Raw genomic sequence first — 18,294 nt, 5'->3', positions numbered from 1 at the left:
ACGAAGAAATAGAGGAAGGGAAGGTAAAAGAGAGAAAGAAAAAGAGCAAGAAAGAAAGCAAGAAAGAAAGAAAGAAAGAAAGGGGGAAGGGACAGGAACAGAGGAAGGAAGCAAGGAAACTTATGAAAGGGGAGAGTAAGAGAGGAATGAGTGAAGGGAGGGAGGGAGGGAAGAAGGTGGGAAGGAGAAAGAAACGAAGAAATAGAGGAAGGGAAGGTAAAAGAGAGAAAGAAAAAGAGCAAGAAAGAAAGCTGCAAGCACCCCCCCCCCAGCCCCCCAGGCCGGCTGCAACCTTTTAAAACGCGCGCCGCTTCGCAGCTGTCTCCTGAAGCCGAACGCGGAAGTTAGCGTTTGGCTTCAGGAGACAGCTCCTTGGCGCTTGTATCTCGAATTTGGGCTTGTAAGTAGAACAAAAATATCTCTCCCCTCCCAGCTCTTATCTCGAGTTGCTCTTAAGTAGAGCAGCTCTTATGTCGGGGTTCCACTGTACTTCCATTCATTCATATAATCTTAAAATGCAAGCAACAGTGCTAGAGTCCATTTAACGTCCAGACTGAGGTGCTTAAACACAAGCAGGCAGTGCCACTCTGAGTTTTCGGAGAAGGGCGGCATACAAATCTAATCTAATAAATTGAATTCCTACTGTATTGCTTTATTCAAATCAGGATTCTTATATTAATCTTTTGAAATTAAAACAAATGTTGTGCCATCACAAGGAGTAACTTATTCCTTATAATCTAAAAGTTCAACCTATTTACTTAAAATATAGGGAGCTCTTTCTTCTGTCCCCCAAGTATTTCTTCTGTCCCCCAAGTATTTCTTCTGTCCCCCAACAGCACCTGAGTGTTCTGGCCCAATATCATCATCATCAACAACAACAACAACAACAACAACACAGTTGGAATGGACTTTGAAGGTCTTTTAGCCCAACCCCCTGCTTGGGCAGGAGACCCTACACTACTTCAGACAGATGGTTATCCAACATCTGCTTAAAAACTTCCAGTGTTGGAGCATTCACAAGGGCAAGCCGTTCCACTGATCAATTGTTCTAACTGTCAGGAAATTTCTCCTTAGTTCTAAGTTGCTTCTCTAAGTTAGCAGAAGCATGAAAAAGCCTCCTTGCATTCAATCAATTCAGCTTTGGGTATCTTTAATAGGGCCCAAAGTAGTCTAGGTGTTTTCCAGTGAGTGAATAAAGTTATAATTTCTGGAAAGTTGGTTCAAAATGAACAATTTCTTCAGAAATAAGTCACATAGAAGATGAGTTATTCAACTGTTCTTCTGAGCCATTACCTCATCTTTTAAAGTCACATCCCCCCGATCAAGGTGAGATTCCAGACCCATAAATATAAAAGTAATCAAAGAACTCATACTATAGCTCTAAGTTCTACAATATAGATTGAGTTGGCATTACTTTAGTTTACTACTAAATTGATGCTATCTGGGTCTTCTCTCTCCCTCTCTCTCTCTCTCTCTCTCTCTCTCTTTCATTAAGAGGATATTTAGACCATGTCTATTATTACAAATATACTGCCACCATAATCTTACACATGTTTACAGGAAACCATATTTTTGTTTTAAAGAGAGCTGACCCCCCCCCCCCAATACGTTTATATAGAAGTGCAGTTTGTTTATGAAATTACTTTAGAGCAACCGGATGACTTCCAGTTTATGAAGTATATTCAGTTTTCCAATTGCAGAATCCTAAGTCCAGGATTTCTTGTGGCCCAGTTACTCAAGGATGGGATTCTCTTATATGGACCTACCTGCTCAATTTAAATGCTCCTTGAAGCCCTAATTTGCATAGTCCTATCATTAATACACAAGCTTCTGGGTGGGGCAGGGTGTTTTTAGTTGAGCTACTAATTTGCATGAGGCGTTATTAATTCTACTGAAAGGGGGAGGCACACAGAAATTTTCTGCTGAAAATTTCTTCTGCAATACAACTACAGTGATACCTCATCTTACAAATGCCTCGTCATACAAACTTTTCAAGATACAAACCCAGGGTTTAAGATTTTTTTGCCTCTTCTTACAAACTATTTTCACCTTACAAACCCACTGCCACCGCTGGGATGCCCCACCTATGGACTTCCGTTGCCAGCGAAGCACATGTTTTTGTGCTGCTGGGATTCCCCTGAGGCTCCCCTCCATAGGAAACACCACCTCCGGACTTCCGTGTTTTTGCAATGTTGCAAGGGAATCCCAGCAGGGGAATCCCAGAAGCACAAAAATGGGTGGTTCGCTGGTAACGGAAGTCTGGAGGTGGGGTTTCTCAGCGAGGGGAATCTCAGTGAAATCGCAGCATCGCAAAAACACAGAGGTCCGGAGGTGGGGTTTCCCATGGAGGGGAGCCTCAGGAGAATCCCAACAGCGCAAAAATGGGCACTTCGGCTGGCAAAAGGGGTGAATTTTGGGCTTGCATGCATTAATCGCTTTTCCATTGATTCCTATGGGAAACATTGTTTTGTCTTACAAACTTTTCACCTTAAGAACCTTGTCCCGGAACCAATTAAGTTTGTAAGACAAGGTATCACTGTACTAATAAACTAAGGCTGTGCTATTCTTCTCCCATCATACCATCTTATTCCATTTTTACTGTTGATTTACCATTTGTCAAAATGACAAAGCCTTTTACTTTTTATATACTTTTGGTTTCGTTCTATTAGACTGCTTTTCAGTGTACTTTTTAAAATGATTCTAAACTCATTAGGAGTAAAAATTGAAATACTTAACCAAACAACTAAACCTTGAATAAAAGCATAGGAATATGAATATGCTGCTTGAGCAAAACGGTGTATCAGTCAAAGCATTTAAAGTTATGTTGATGCCGTCAACATAACCTGAGCAGGTCAACATTTTATGGTTATTTTAGATTTGATTAGGCTTAACCTGTCTTCGTTTTTAAAGGGTGATAGGAAGAGCTGAAATTTTTCAACAAAAACTTTTCAAGCTGACAACTCAGCCTGCCACCTGGCTGAACTCAAGGTTGGTGTAACATCAGCCTTCACACAGTTTCCTAAAAATGAACAAAGGCACCAGATGCTTTGGTTGAGAGTCGTACCTTTTCCAGGTCAGCATCTGGAGTTTACAATTTCGCTCTGAGAGAGAATGCCATTAAGAAGTTTCCCTTCTCTCTTGTGCCATGTTAAGTGGAGAAACTACTGCATAACTATACAGAAGTTGCATTTTTTTAAAAAAATTGATCTTCCTCTTCCTCCTCTACACAAGACGTATTTCCCTGCACAAAGCTTCCAGACAACTTCCCAAACAAGAAAATCTCCAGTGCATTAAAGCAGGCAGCCTATAAACATGTAGGTCTGTGGCAAATGAGAATCATCTGGTTGCTATTATACTACTGCACGCAGGTGCAAGAGAGAGAATGGAATTCTCTTGTCATCCATCTTTTAAAGGCCTTACACTTTAATGCTTCTGGCTGCTTCGTTTTCAGTGTTCTTCTCGCAGAGAAATTTTGCAGCCTCCTTGTTTTCTGGCCCATAAAGACAGTTGTAAGGGTGGGGTGGGGAACTGAACCAGCTGGCCCACCTGGGTAGAAGAGGCCTTACACCATCATCATTTGATCATGCAAGCTACTAGCATGTAGCTTCTGAGAGAGAGAAATAATTGAAAGGAGGGAGCTGTGATTACAGAAGGGATGCACCAATAAAGGAGAATATTTGTAACTCAGGGTTGACATGCATCTCTTGATGCTCTCTGAGCTTTCTTGCACATGTTTCATTACCGAAACTAGGTTACATTGTCAGTGCTTTGAGGTAATGTTACCAAACTAAATAACACTGATGATGCTACCTAGTTTGGGTAATGAAAGGACCCCTCAGAAGGTATGCAGCCCATGCTATCCAAAGAATGTATCTATGCTGCAAAGCACAGCTATTATAATCTACTGAAGTTTTATCACTGACTTTAATAGGATGCCGGATGCATCCTATCTTCTTTTAGGGTTCCAAAGTAGACTAGGATCAAGACAGTTGTGCTTGCAGTGCTTGAAAATTAAAATTAAGGGCACTTGGCTTTGTTCCAGTATGCATATAGGCTATCTGAGATGAGGGAAAATCCAAACGGCTACTAACAGCAGAAAAGATGTAGAAGAGAACAGCAGAGAAGATGTTATTTAGTGGCTGTCTTGAGTTTTACAGGTCCGATGATCAATTATCATTTGTCTCCGTACCAGATGGCTAGATTGCACATTTTAAATCACATACAAGTGCAGCTGATAGGGATGGTATGTGAACCCATCACTGTGATTTGTTATACAAGTCATAGCCATGTGTTCACATACCATCTCTATCAGTTGCACTTATATAGATCATTACAAATTAACATTATTTTGGAAATTTGAATATGTTACATTTAACTTTTGGAGGGTACAGAGAACCAGAAAGTAATGAAATTGGGTGATGGGGAGAGTTTGAGAACTTGATGTTTAATAACACAATGCTTGTTTTAGTTTCAACCCTAAAGTTTTCATGGGCAGAAGATTGCTCAAAGATTTCAGCAATGTAATAGAAATCCCAGGAAATGCTAGATTGTGACTCTTGGCCAAATGAAAGTTTCCACATGAAGGTTTTAGCCAAGATAAATATATCAGAATATAACAGAAAGAAATGATACCTCAGATAGATCAGAGAGAAGTTTCTGGTTTTCTTACAGACTGGAGAATTTCAACCAATATCTTTATAAAGGTTTTCTGGCACAGTTGTGAATCAAAAACCATGGGCTTTCCCCCCATTTATTGTAAGTGTTCTTCTCTTTCAGAATTCAGTAGCAAGTATTTTAAAAGCATATACAGTGATACCTCGTCTTTCGAACTTAATTGGTTCCGGGATGAGGTTTGTAAGGTGAAAAGTTTGTAAGATGAAACAATGTTTCCCATATGAATAAATGGAAAAGCGATTAATGTGTGCAAGCCCAAAACTCACCCCTTTTGCCAGCCGAAGTGCCCATTTTTGCACTGCTGGGATTCCCCTGAGGCTCCCCTCCATGGGAAACCCCACCTCCGGACTTCCATATTTTTGTGATGCTGCAGGGGAATCCCAGCAGTGCAAAAACAGGTGCTTTGCTGGCAACAGAAGTCCAGAGGTGGGGTTTCCCAGCGAGGGGAGTCTCAGCGAAATTGTAGCATTGCAAAAACACGGAAATCCTCAAAACCCCACCTCCGGACTTCTGTGTTTTTGTGATGCTGCAATTTCACTGAAGCTCCCCTCGCTGGGAAACCCCACCTCCGGACTTCCGTTGCCAGTGAAGTGCCCATTTTTGCGCTGCTGGTATTCCCCTGCAGCATTGTAAAAACACGGAAGCCCGGAGGTGGTGTTTCCCATGGAGGAGAGCCTCAGGGGAATCCCAGCAGTGCAAAAATGGGCACTTCACTGGCAACAGAATTCTGGAGGCGGGGCATCCCAGTGGCGGCGGCTTGGGTTTGTAAGGTGAAAATAGTTCAGAAGAAGAGGCAAAAAAATCTTAAATGCCAGGTTTGTATCTCAAAAAGTTTGTATGACAAGGGGTTTGTAAGATGAGGTATCACTGTAAATGGAGTTTTATATATTTGTGATTCTATTTCACAGCACCTTCATTTGGAATAACATCCTCCTATAGATCCATATGGCTCCTATCTTCCTCATCTTTAAGTATTATTTAAAAACTTGGTAGTTTCCTCAGGCCATGCTTACCCACTTTATGTCTACTGCAACTTATGACCACAATGGACAGACTCTACTTTGGTAATAACATGAGGACCATCTATAAAAAGAAGAGCAGTGGCAACTGGTTCTGTAGCTTTTAGGATCCATATTGTTGGGGGCAATATGCTGACTCTGTAAACTGTTTAAAGAGGGCTGTAAAGCATTGTGAAGTGGTATATAAATCTGCTATTTTATTGCAATGGATCTGATGATCAAGAGACTGTGTCTGCTGTAAGGTAGAATACTTCTTCTCCTGCATTTTTCTTGCTTAACTCTATGGTCATCAGCGCTCTTCCACAAAATTACTCTTTCTACCCATAATACTGTACCTCAAAAGCACTCCAACGATGACATTCTCATGATCTCCAAAGACAGAAGAGGAATGGAAAACAAAAAACAAAATTTAGCCCAAAGTCTTACCGTTGATATGGGACTCAAGGAGCATAAATGCCTACTTTCTCATTTAGGAATATTACCCATGATTTGTAAGTAGTGGGCATTAAATTGTTGTACATATCACAGTTCAAGAAAAACTCACCTTTTCTACCGTACCTTGCCTAGAGAAGCTGGCTTTTCTAAGCAGAGCAAGAGAAACAAACCAAAGGGGATTTGGTAGTATTGGGCTTTGCATGTTCTTGCAGAACCAGGCTCTGGAAAGAATCTTGCTCCAGGCTTTGTACAGAGACAGATTGTCCAGGCAGAGCAGAGAAAACACAAGTTTATATGAAATAAAAATACTGGGGTGTAAGGTAGTAATAATAATTCCCCAATGTGGTTAACCACTACCTTAATGTGAGCGTGGGACTTGCATGTTCTGAGGAAGATGAGAACTATGCCAGAAGTTCAGTCATAATGGACAGTTTCAGTCATAGTGGACAAGAACCAGATGAAGGGTATATCTCCCATAACCAATGTGGTAACAAGAAAGTCCCGTTGCTTCCTGAGAAAGCACCTTTGGGATGATTGAGAATCTCCACAGACTTTTAGCTATACAATTTGGGATGAATACCCTTTCAATGGTGTGGGAGTAGAAAAAAATTACAGATGAAAGGAATTAGGAGCACTACTCATGTACCTGAGGACACAGATACATCTCCAAGTGCTTCAAAACCCTCTAAAAGAATGCAAATGACCAGCTATCAGCAAGGAATATAAATCTTTCCATTCCCCACTATCCTGTCAGAGCTGAAGAAGCTTCTTGGATGAGAAGCAAAACATCTTCAATGAAAACACAAGAAAGTCCACTCCTGAAAAAGCACTTTTGGGACAACCATGACCTAGATGACTGAAAATTTCTACTAATATGTAGAAACCCATGCCAAATTGGTCATTGCCTGCATCAACAAAGAGCATGCTAAATATAAGTGTTCCTGGATATCTGGTAACAAATGGAACTCATTGGCTGAGTAACCAGGACCATCAGTTAAAGGACTACTGGAAAAAAAGTTGCTTACCCATCAGAAATATATAAAGGCTAAAAATAAAGAAATCATGAGCATGACTTACAGATTAATAATAATAATAATAATAATAATAATAATAATAATAATAACAACAACAACAACAACAACAACAATGCATACAAAGCCAGAATTGAAAAGATAGCAATGGACAGAAAATGCTGCTCTGCAAAGAAGCTGAACAAATGGTGGATCACCTAGTGTTGGACCAATCTGCTGCAAGAAGATTGCAATAAACAGGCACCTGTTTACATAACACCTCAGACTTAATAATTGTTGATAAGGAAGACAAAAAAAGTCTGGCTAGTGGATATTGCAATATCTAGAGACAGAAGGAATTGAAGAGAAAGAAGTGAAGAAAATCGCTAGTACAAAGACCTGCAAATAGAAGTAGGACAACTGTGGCAAAAGAAAGTTTAAAAAAAATAAACTCAATTGTAATAGGCACCTTGGATTCCATCCCAAAAGATTTAAAGCATCACTTAAACATCACTGGTGTTGACAAAAATCACTACGAGTTGCAAAAGGCAGCTTTATTTAGAACAGCATATATTCTCTGATAATAGCTTTAATATGATTAAACATCTGCCCATCCTGGGACCTTGGTGGACAAACATGCCAGATCCAGTCTAAAGATTGTTGTTGTTATTATTATTATTATTATTGTTGTTGTTGTTGTTGTTGTTGTTGTTGTTGCTATTTATTAGATTTGTATGTCTTCCCTCTCTGAAGACTATACAACCAACCAATAGCAATAATCAACTTCCAGTGATCCCTTTTTAATAGAACCTGAAGTGTATAATTGTGGTTTATGGAACAAAATAATGCCTCCCACATTTTATGAGGGTCAATAGAGCAGCAGGTATAAAACTGCATTACATCAGCCAGATCTAAGTTGAATTGTGGTCAGTAAGTTTAGGATGGCAGCTGATTCCTCTTAAACAGTAAAGCATTTAAAATTAGTTTAGTTATCTACCACATCAGCAATAAGCAAAAAACAATAGGAAGGAGTCAGTGAGTAAAATGTTCTGTCTCATTACTACTATGGTGCAGATGAGTTTCTAAGAAGACTTTAACTACAAAAGTAGTTACAATGTAGTTAAATTGTAGTTACAATGTCCAAAGCTTGTATGGTCAGAAGCAGCTACATTTTCAGGAAGTGGCATTCTTTGCACATCATTTCTTGTTGTAGTACAGGGATGTCAAGCTCACAGGCCATGGGCCAGATGTGTCACAAACTGGCCATGCCCACACCCAGTTTAGCGAAGATGGGAAAGGTTGTGATATGTCACATGATGCTGCCGTGACGATGCAAGTTTGACACCCCTGCTGTAGTATATTTCAGGAACCCTCCTGTAGTAGCACAAGAGTTAGGGTTCTCCAATTCTCCAGTGTGTTGATTTAAAATATAGATGGTTCCATTACGAAGAAATCTCCCTGTGACATTACATTATCAGGGTGGCTGAATTATGTGTAAATATGCAGATCTTATCTCCTCAAATAGATCTTTTAAAATAGCTAAAATGTTTAGTTCATTTGCAGACTTCAGCAAAGTTCAAGAATAGAATAGCAGACATAATTCCAATAAATTATCTGGATAATCTCTAAGATCTTTACACTATTTCAAGACTTCTTTCCTTAGCAAAACCATAGGTGCTTTTTAAAGTCTTGACTTACCAGTTTTTGACAAGCATGGAAGAGAACTCTACTAATTGAAAAATGAGCATCATAAAAGAACGATTATTGTCAAATCATTTCCATTCTTCTTTCTTTTGTTGAAATATCATTACAGGAAAATACTTGACTATCAACGTGTATAGAGTTTCAGGAGTTACAGAAAGTTTTGCTATGATTAATAACCCCAAGGTTAGTAGTCTTAAAGGATAATAAAGTTGGCTCACTATTGTTCACAATAAAATGGATACTGTACTGTAGGCATTAAATTAATTTAACTCAGTTTGGTGTCATATTTTAAATCTGAATGTTTGCAGAAGCTTCAAATATTTTTTTTAAAAGAGAAAAGTTTGTCAGGCCTTCTAAGTGGACCATGCTATGAAATCTAACTGAAGTTATTTGTATTGCAATTGGCTGTACCAGTGCTTCTCAATTATTTTTTGTTTTGCCCCCACCAGGAAGAAGTAAACATTTTGTGTCTCCCCCAACTCTCCAATATGGGCCCCAATGGAATTTTAGTGTTAATATTTATTATTTTTCTTATTATAAGCTGCAAGCAAACTATTGGCTGGGGAAGGCTGCTCTACCTGGGAGTAAGTCACACTAAACTCAGTGAAGCCTGTTTTGGTTAGGCAGGAATAGGCTACCATGGTTAGTGTTCTCTTTTGCCAGGCCAGTTTAATCGAGCCAATGTTTTGGGGTCACCGGCTTGGCCCATAAGCACCGCCTCTGCCAGGCACTCACAGTGAATGGTGTGAAAGGAGGCTTTAGGGTACCATTTGAAGCTTTCGCCCAACTGCAAAGGATGCTCCTCCTTCTTCAGCAGCAGGTTCACCACATTGTTCATGGCTTCTGAGCACCCACTGAGAACAAGAACCCATGCAGCTGCCCTGCCCCACCTGGCCGCCTTCTCTTCCGGGCTCGGAGCAGTGTGAAACTGGGGAAACACTCCCTGTCCAGGGGAATTGATCAAGAGGGATCACACATGTTCCTCAAGGTCACACATGACGTCCCTGGCATTACTCTGCAACCCCATTGAGTAGTTTTCTGAACTACTCAAAATTTCCACTACCGGTTCTGCAGAACTGGTCAGAATCTTCTGAAACACACATCTGACATGCTCCCAAATTACCTCTGCAAAATCTGGCAATGATGCTCATCCATTTTACAAGTCATCCAAAATAGTGTGGTGCAGGTTACACTTTCATTAGGTTCTAATGAAAGTGACTCTGGAGATCACACCAACTTCTGGAGTGGGCAGCCATAAAAATCAATAAAATAAATGAATGTATAATTGGATCTTTCAATTTTGTTCTGTTTTTATTTTAAGGCTGTCATGCAAGCTGCAGTGAGACTCTGATTGTAATGCTAGGAATGTAATTATTTTCTCCCACAATATTTTCCTGATCAAAATGACTCTTTCAACCAGCTAAGGCTTTTACCAAGTAATACTACGGTAGTACCTTGGCAAAATACAAATGCCTTTTTTATACATTTGGCAGCAAATTCCCTGTGGCAACACTAATAGTCTCGATGAGAAAATTTCAGTCCTTTTCTTCCCCAAATAGCCTGATAAAAAAAGTCTGCTTTTAAATGAACTAAAATCAATAGATATATTTGCAGGTGACTTACCTGTATGATCAATCTGTTTCAAGCACAGTGTCTTCCAGCTTATAGCCACAGAAATGTCTTACCAGATAGATATCTTGCATCAGTGCGTATGTAATGTTAAAGTCATATTGTCTGAATTAGAAAATGTAAGCTTCAGTCCTTAACAGCTGTTGCAATTTTTAACCACCTGCAATCAAATACATTGTAAGGTGTTAATTCTGCTTGTTTCTCATCACACATTTACAAGGTTTTTTTAAATAAAATAGTATGCATAACCCATTTTAAAAGTCAATGTAATTTTAATATGCATTCATACTCAAAATGCTAGTATTTTAAAGTACACATTAAGCAGACGGCAGGGAACTAGTAAGAAACAATAAGACAAAGATATTAAAGACTTGAGATAAGAACAGAAAAGGTAGTTTTAAAAATAGCTTGCATCAATGCTGTTTATTGTGTCTCCATATTTTTGTAGCCTTACAAGCTATCTTCACTTATAAAATAATGTTTTGTCAAAAGAATATAAAACCATTTCCTTTAAAAGCATGAGTCACATGGTTTTTTTTGTCACCAAATTGCTTGCTATGTTTTTCTCTAACATTTACTTAAATATATACAGTATTACTATCAATATGGAAGGGATTAGATTTATTTTATAAATTTGATAAACACATTTCACATTGTTATTGGGAGGAGACTAATACATAAATAAACTAGTGTGTCTTTTCAGAATATTGTACAACATTAGTCATAGTAGTACTAGTAAAGTTTTAGCTTTACATTGTAGGGAAATTTTCCAAGCTCGAACCCAGCTATAACCAAGAAGCAATGGAAGTTATGCAAAAAAAAAGGACAATAGTCTATTCTGCCCTCAATTTTAAATGACAAAGGGAAATGAATGTGTCAATGAGAAATAAATAACATAAATTGTGTGCATCAGCTACAGTTCAACATTTTCAAATGTCTCTGCCAAATAATGTTTGATGTTTGTGCTTCTTACAAGTATCTAGAAGTTGTGAAAAGGGGATGGGATTTGCCTCTGTTTCATATACTCACTAGGGGTGTGCATGAGTGAGTGTGTGTGTATGTGTGTATATATACCTATATATATACACACATGCATACACTGCGTGTGTGTGTGTCTCTGTGTGTATACACACATACATTTCTTAATGATACATGCGATAAGTTGTATCAACCCCATTTCTGTTCCATTATTCAACAGTTGTCATGAATTTCTGTCGAAAGTCCTTCCTGGCAAAAGAAATCCCAAGCGGTCCGTCATGTATGGCAAGAACTGAACCAAGTTTGAGCCGGTTTTTAGAAGCTCATTTATTTTATTTTTGGGGGGAGGGAGTTGGGTTTTTTGTTTATTTTTTGCACAGCAAAGTTGTGAGCTGCTCTGGACTTCTGAGCTCTTTGGAGAAGCCAAGCAGCTCATGGAATAAACATGACGTTACTATGAGCACTTTGAGAATTCTCTGCCATTGTGGGCTCGTTCTCTTCTTCCTTCTTTCTCCTAGACAATAGAATGGTTCATCTACAGCTTTTGATGTAAAGTAAGCCTTAGCCAAGGAAGATTCATAGACTTCCATGGACTTTCGGAATTAACATTTTACTTCCCATTTGGGGATCTGAATGAATGCTAAGCATTCGGAGGTTTATGTCTGTTTATTATTTACGTGGCCTTACAAACGCACACATTGCATTAAGGATCCTGCATCCTTTTGTAAAGAAAATATAATTTTGCACTACATTGTCTAGAAATGCAACCAAATACTCCTCTCACGCAGGTGAGGCTTGGGAATATATATCCATAGTATTTCATTAAGCTGTGATAGGTTATCTTTGCCCTACATTTCAGAAGGATCCATGTTACTAGATTTATGGCACTTGGGAATCACCTTGGGGTAAAAGCGAGTGAGAAGGAAGGAAGCAAACTCAATTAAACTTTAAAAAAACACATTTAATATGAATGCAGCATTGTTTTGCAAAGGAAATACATTCATTCTTCTGGTTTCATGCACATTCTAAGCCATGATCAGTGCTATCTATAAATGGATCCGTTCTCACACAGAAAGGGTCATGGAAATACACTATTACAGTCTGCTATATCCAGTATGTAATTTGTACTTAACAGGATGATATGTATCCAACCAGAAGATTTTCAGCATCATGGTGGGAGGTAATGCTTCAATAAATCCTTTGTGGGGGTTAGGGTTTGGTTTGGTTTGATTTTTTTCTTCTCTTCTGATACAGTTGCTGAGGCAGTTGGCCAGCTTAAAAATTATATCCTTTTCTCTTTTGTTAAATCATCTAGGCCTTGCCTTGCCTGCAGAATTTCAGGCTTCCCTATCAAAACATATCGTTTCATAGTCTGGATTGTAATTACATGGACTATAAATGGTGTCTATCCCCACCCATCCCCTATCCACTTCCTTTGAGTGTTTGTATGTTGCAAACTATTATTTGACAAACCTGGAGGCAAAAGTTGTAAAATAGAAACAAAAATTGAGCGAAGGAAGCTACCTTTAGGATGGGTGAGAAAATATTATTTTGTTGTCAATGTAGCACACTATTTGGTTCTCTTGATTTATTTCTTCCCCTTGAGAAAACTCATCAGGATTCAGCAAAAGGAGTTGATTTTGGACCTAGGTTAAGAAAAAGATATGGAAAGAAAACCAGAGTCCTTCTTTCCTTCCCTTCTTTCTTCCTTCTTTTCTTCTTTGTTTCCTCCCTCCCTCCCTACTTCCTTCCTTCCATCCTTTCTTCCTTGTTTCCTCCCTCCTGCATTTCTTCCCTCCCTCCCTTGTTTCGTCCATCCCTACTTTCCTCCATGCCTTTCTTCTTTCCTTCTTTCCTTCCTTCATTCATTCCTTTCTTCTTTATTTCCTCCCTCCCTCCCTTCCTTAGCAAGGCGATTAGCCCAGCAAGCTGGGTGGCAGTGAGGACATAATATAAAACTGTTGCCTAGCATTCCACTATGCACTGTCCTCCTCCGAAGGCCAATACCCCCCCTCATAATTCAGGCAACAGCTGGAAAGCTTAGCCTAATGGTCTGTGCTTAAAAGTGGAAGGTCACAGGGTACTGATCTAAGGAGCTCAGAAGCCTTGTTCATCCAACTGTTGACACTTAGTAAACGGAGAAGGAGGGGCCTGGCTGCGCATCTGAGAAAGCCATAGCCAAGCTGCATCAAGGACAGGAAAAAGTGAAAAGGAAGCAAACCCCATTCAGGGTTTCCAGGGGTCCTGAAAGCAGTGGGGTCTGACGAAGGGGGAAACAGCAACCAGACCTTCCCTTCCTCTGAGTTACCTTGTATTATAACAGGATTAAAGTACATTTAGCTTCTCTATTAGCATACGTTAGCTTCTGTTTAGCTCTCGTTGATGTTTCCGCTAAGCCTTTGATCACCCTTGCATATAGTGCCGGTCAGTTCGGGGCACAACAGTCAAAAAGGGGGACTGTGAAATTGTCCTGATCGGAAGCTCACATGAGATATTTTGGATTCTTTTCACTCACTCATTCCCAATATTCTAATTTCCTCTCTCTTTCATTCCCTCTTGCCTGTTTCTGAAGGAAGTCATTTCCACTTTGTTAAGAGAGAGAGAGAAGATTAAAAGGAAAATGGGACTCTGTGACCGATAATAATTAGCTCCTATACTAAAATCACAATTCCAGTTTTACGTGCCAGTTCAGCAGCATCTCCTTAAAAATACTATAATTTTGATAGTGCCTGCCTTTTTATTGCTTACATTTGCATATAAATTAAATCCATATTGTAGCTTTAAGGCAAGTTCAGCTTAGAATTCTGGACAGCTCAGGGATCTATTGTTTTACAATCACTTCCTACATTGGGGATAAACTGGGGGGAGGGAGAAAGCAAAGGAAAACTGAAGAAGGAGGAAGTCAGCTTGGTATCTTTTTAATTGCTTCTCTGCCAATTATGACCAAATTAATATTTCAGCATTTTTCATTGCTGTGGGAAGATGTTTACAAAATATGTTTCCTGATACACTGCATCGATGTGCCCAAGGCAATTGCTGTATTAGCATTTTGGTAGATTAAACTTTGGTGTCTCGGTGTGCAAGAAGAAAATTCTTTTTCATTGTCACAAAGTATGTCTTATTTATGAAATAAAAAATGAAATGAAATAATAAAAAGAAGGGTAAGAATTCTTCCTGGAATTAGCCAAAACCTTACATTAAAAGTTTGTTCCATCTATCTTCAGAAAAATTTAAGGAAGCAGGGTGGGAAAACTTTGTCATTCCATTCATTTGATCTCTTGTTTAAGTTTTTCCCCCTCAAGTGTTATATATTCCTGATCAATTCCACTGGCCTGCATAAATTTCGGTTCCAGCAAGTTTCAGAAAGTCACAGGCTGCAAGCATCAGGGCACTGCCTAGGAAGATCAGATGTGTCTGCAAGCATAAAATGACATGTTTTAAGTCTTTGTTTTGAATGTTCTTTAATAAGGCATGGGGGTATCTGTGTATCTGCTTCCATGAGGGACCCTGTTTCTTTAATAGTTCAATTTGACAATAGTTTAATGTTTCAACTACTGGGCCTTATTTTCAAAAAGTTCCAAGTATAACTATGAAACTTTCAACAGAAAAAAGTCAAGGACTTGGATGGGACAAGGAATATAATTTATCCTCCTTTATCCCATGAGTCAGGAATTCTCTCTCTCTCTCTCTCTCTCTCTCTCTCTCTCTCTCTCTCTCTCTCTCTCTATATATATATATATATATATATATATATATATATATATATATATATATATATATATATATATATATATATTAAGAGTGAGTTACATCCCAAATTATTCACTGACTGTAATGATACCTAAGTGAAGATGAAAAAGAAGGAAGGAAGACCTATCATGTGAATGGAAATTTGCTTGCTGGTCATTGGATATCTCATATTGATTTATCTATCCAAAGATTGCAATTGAAACTGGACTAAGAACTCCTGGATAACTTAACCTAGGAGTTATGCTACTGTAGAAATTCAGAAGATATATTTTATTGACCGGTGACTTTAATGTACGCTACATTAAAATTGTCATTATTCCCTTTTACTATGAGGCTGGTTTGGGGAAAAGGAAGATATAGTCCAGTACTTCTAAAGAACACAAAATTGAAATTAATCTATTGCATTTCAGAATTATAACACTTCAAGCAATTGGAGAGATGACTAATGTATTTATTATATGTATTGTTATTGGAACCTCATATGCCATTTCTGATGCCCATTTTGTAAGGGAATGCATTAAAAATATAAAATTTGCTACAACAGTATATGCTACAGCACTTCATGAATAAAATAAAATAAAAGGAGAAGAATGCTGCCATTTGAAGGAGCAAAATTGTGCTAGATTTAGTAATTAAAAAATGGCTAAGAAAACAGTTTCCCCTTTAAAATGTATCAAGACTAGTAACACACAATAATTAATCAAGGATGTATACTCCTAGCACGCAAGAAATTTTCTGAGATTGTTTCTAGTTGCTTTGTACTACAGTAGATGTGCTATGAAAATGTTTGTTTCAAATAGAATTATTTGTGATGTGTCAATCTTTGCAACTCAGACAAAACTAATAACTGTTCCACTTCTGAAATCAAACTTATTCTAGGATGCTCAAGAAATTCCAGTCTTAAATATGAGATTTTGGAGTTGTATCATTTTCCCTATTCCATCAACCAGCAGTATACATTTTGTCTCTATTGCAAAACTTTCCATTTATTGTATCATTTTCCCTATTCCACAGCATCACATATAAATCTGAATAAATCATTTTTTCTCAATATCCTCCTGATGTGATTGAACATTGCTATTACAACTCATTTGTATGGAACAGAATTCCACAAAGTTTGAAATTCTTCCACATAGCAAGTGGTAACATAAATGAAAATGCTTCTAAAGATGTAATAAGAGACAGATATCTAAGTACATCATGTCCATTTGTGTAGATTTTCCAGATCAGTTTGATGAGATTATGCCCACATGATGAATTATATCGGAGAAATAAATTCATAGACTTGAATATTACATGCAGAAATGTTTGAAGGAATGTTCTCTACCATTTATTTCATTAAATGTATGAGAGAAGAAAAAACACCACCTGATCTTCACCACATTTGTTGGGTGCTTTCTCAAATAAATATCTCAGATTCTTTATGGAATCTAATATTTCTTGATCTGCCTCTAGTTGATCTACACATGCATCAGAATCAAGTTATTTTAAAACCTGCTGGTATCAGTAGGGGGTGTTTAGAGACAATTTTAAGAAATTAATATGACTTTCAGTCCTTAGCTTCTGGCTGCATCATTGTGCCTAAATAGGCTAGGATGAAATCTAATTACTGCCTGGATTGTTCCTCAGTTACTGCATTCATTTTAGCTACCGCTTCAAGTGATAATTGGCTTAATATTCTTAATTAGATTTATCAATTAAATGTGTATTGTTTTAAAAACAATGAGGTCTTATACTTGGTACCTAAAATAAAGGCATATCTATTCTGCACCATTTTTAGGGGTTTTTTTTAATGATAGATCACTATGCTAGGAAATTAAAATGAAATTATGGATTTGCTTCTAAAAGTTGCAACTCTAGCTGCTGATTGAAAATAAACCATTCCATATACAAGAGCAGCCTTGAAAATAATTAACCGGGTAGAGATAGGAAATCCCACTTCAAATGCTATGACTTTTGTCCAGTTAAGGTTAGGAAAAACTTCTTCACAATGGAACTCTTTTTTATTTAGATGGATAATCATGTCTCAAATATGCTGTAAATTGAATTCTTGCATGGAGCAGATAGATTGAATTATTGCCTTGATAGCCCCTTTTGGTGCCATGATCCTATGTTATTTTCCTATGTTATTTTTCTTTCTCTTCTAGCCCTCAGAGACATGTATTTCAAGCTTCTGGAGTAGTATTCTTACAAGGCCACAAGGTTAAGGGACATTTTATCTTTCTCCCCCTTTTCTAGCATGACAGAACTCCACTTACTGCAATTCTGGATCCAGTCACATTTATTATTCTGTTCATATCACCTAACTTTTTTTCAAAAAACTATAATTTGATCCAACTCCCATCTCTTTCTCTTTTTCTTTCACATTACAACTGTTATTGTTGTAGTTGATCACAGAGTCAGCCAAATGTTTAGACTGGATTTAGCATTTTTATCCATTCTTCCTTAAAACCTGGAATAGGTAGATGTTGTTTGATAATATTAAAGATATCATTGAGCCTGGAATCTGTTCCAAGTAAAGCTGCCTCTTGCTGTTAACCAATGGTGGGTTTGTCAATGCTGATGGTGTTCATGTGGTAGTTTTAAATGTTTGGGGATTGTATTAGGGCACCTGTTATGATTGCCACTTTCTGTTTTCTTTTGCCACAATTATTCTATTTCTATTTGCAGGTTTTTGTATTCTGTGGTTTTTCTCTAGTTCTTTCTGTTCTATTCTGCTGTCTCCGAGTAGTGTAATGTCTACTACCAGACTTTTTTTCCCTGTGTGTGTTTCTTATCTTACTATTAAATGAAAGTAGGTCCAATTTTAAATCAAATGATGGGGAAATGCAGAACATATTTTTATTCAAGATTTATCCCTATAATTCTAAATGAAATATCTAAAACTGGTTTACGGATATCAGAAATATTCAAAGTATATGTAGTAATTGGGAAGACCAAACTTTATATTAAAAAACACAAAATTACAGAGAAAAATCTGTCGGAGTCCCCACCACCTGAAAAGATCTTAGAGACCAGGACATTGATGTTGTTTAATATGGATAATTTGACTAGATGGATCAAGATAGTGCTGATTCAGTAAACAACATAGATCA

The sequence above is a fragment of the Erythrolamprus reginae genome, chromosome 1 (assembly GCF_031021105.1).
Source record: "Erythrolamprus reginae isolate rEryReg1 chromosome 1, rEryReg1.hap1, whole genome shotgun sequence".
Taxonomy (NCBI): Eukaryota; Metazoa; Chordata; class Lepidosauria; order Squamata; family Dipsadidae; genus Erythrolamprus; species Erythrolamprus reginae.
This window is presented reverse-complemented; position numbering follows the sequence as displayed.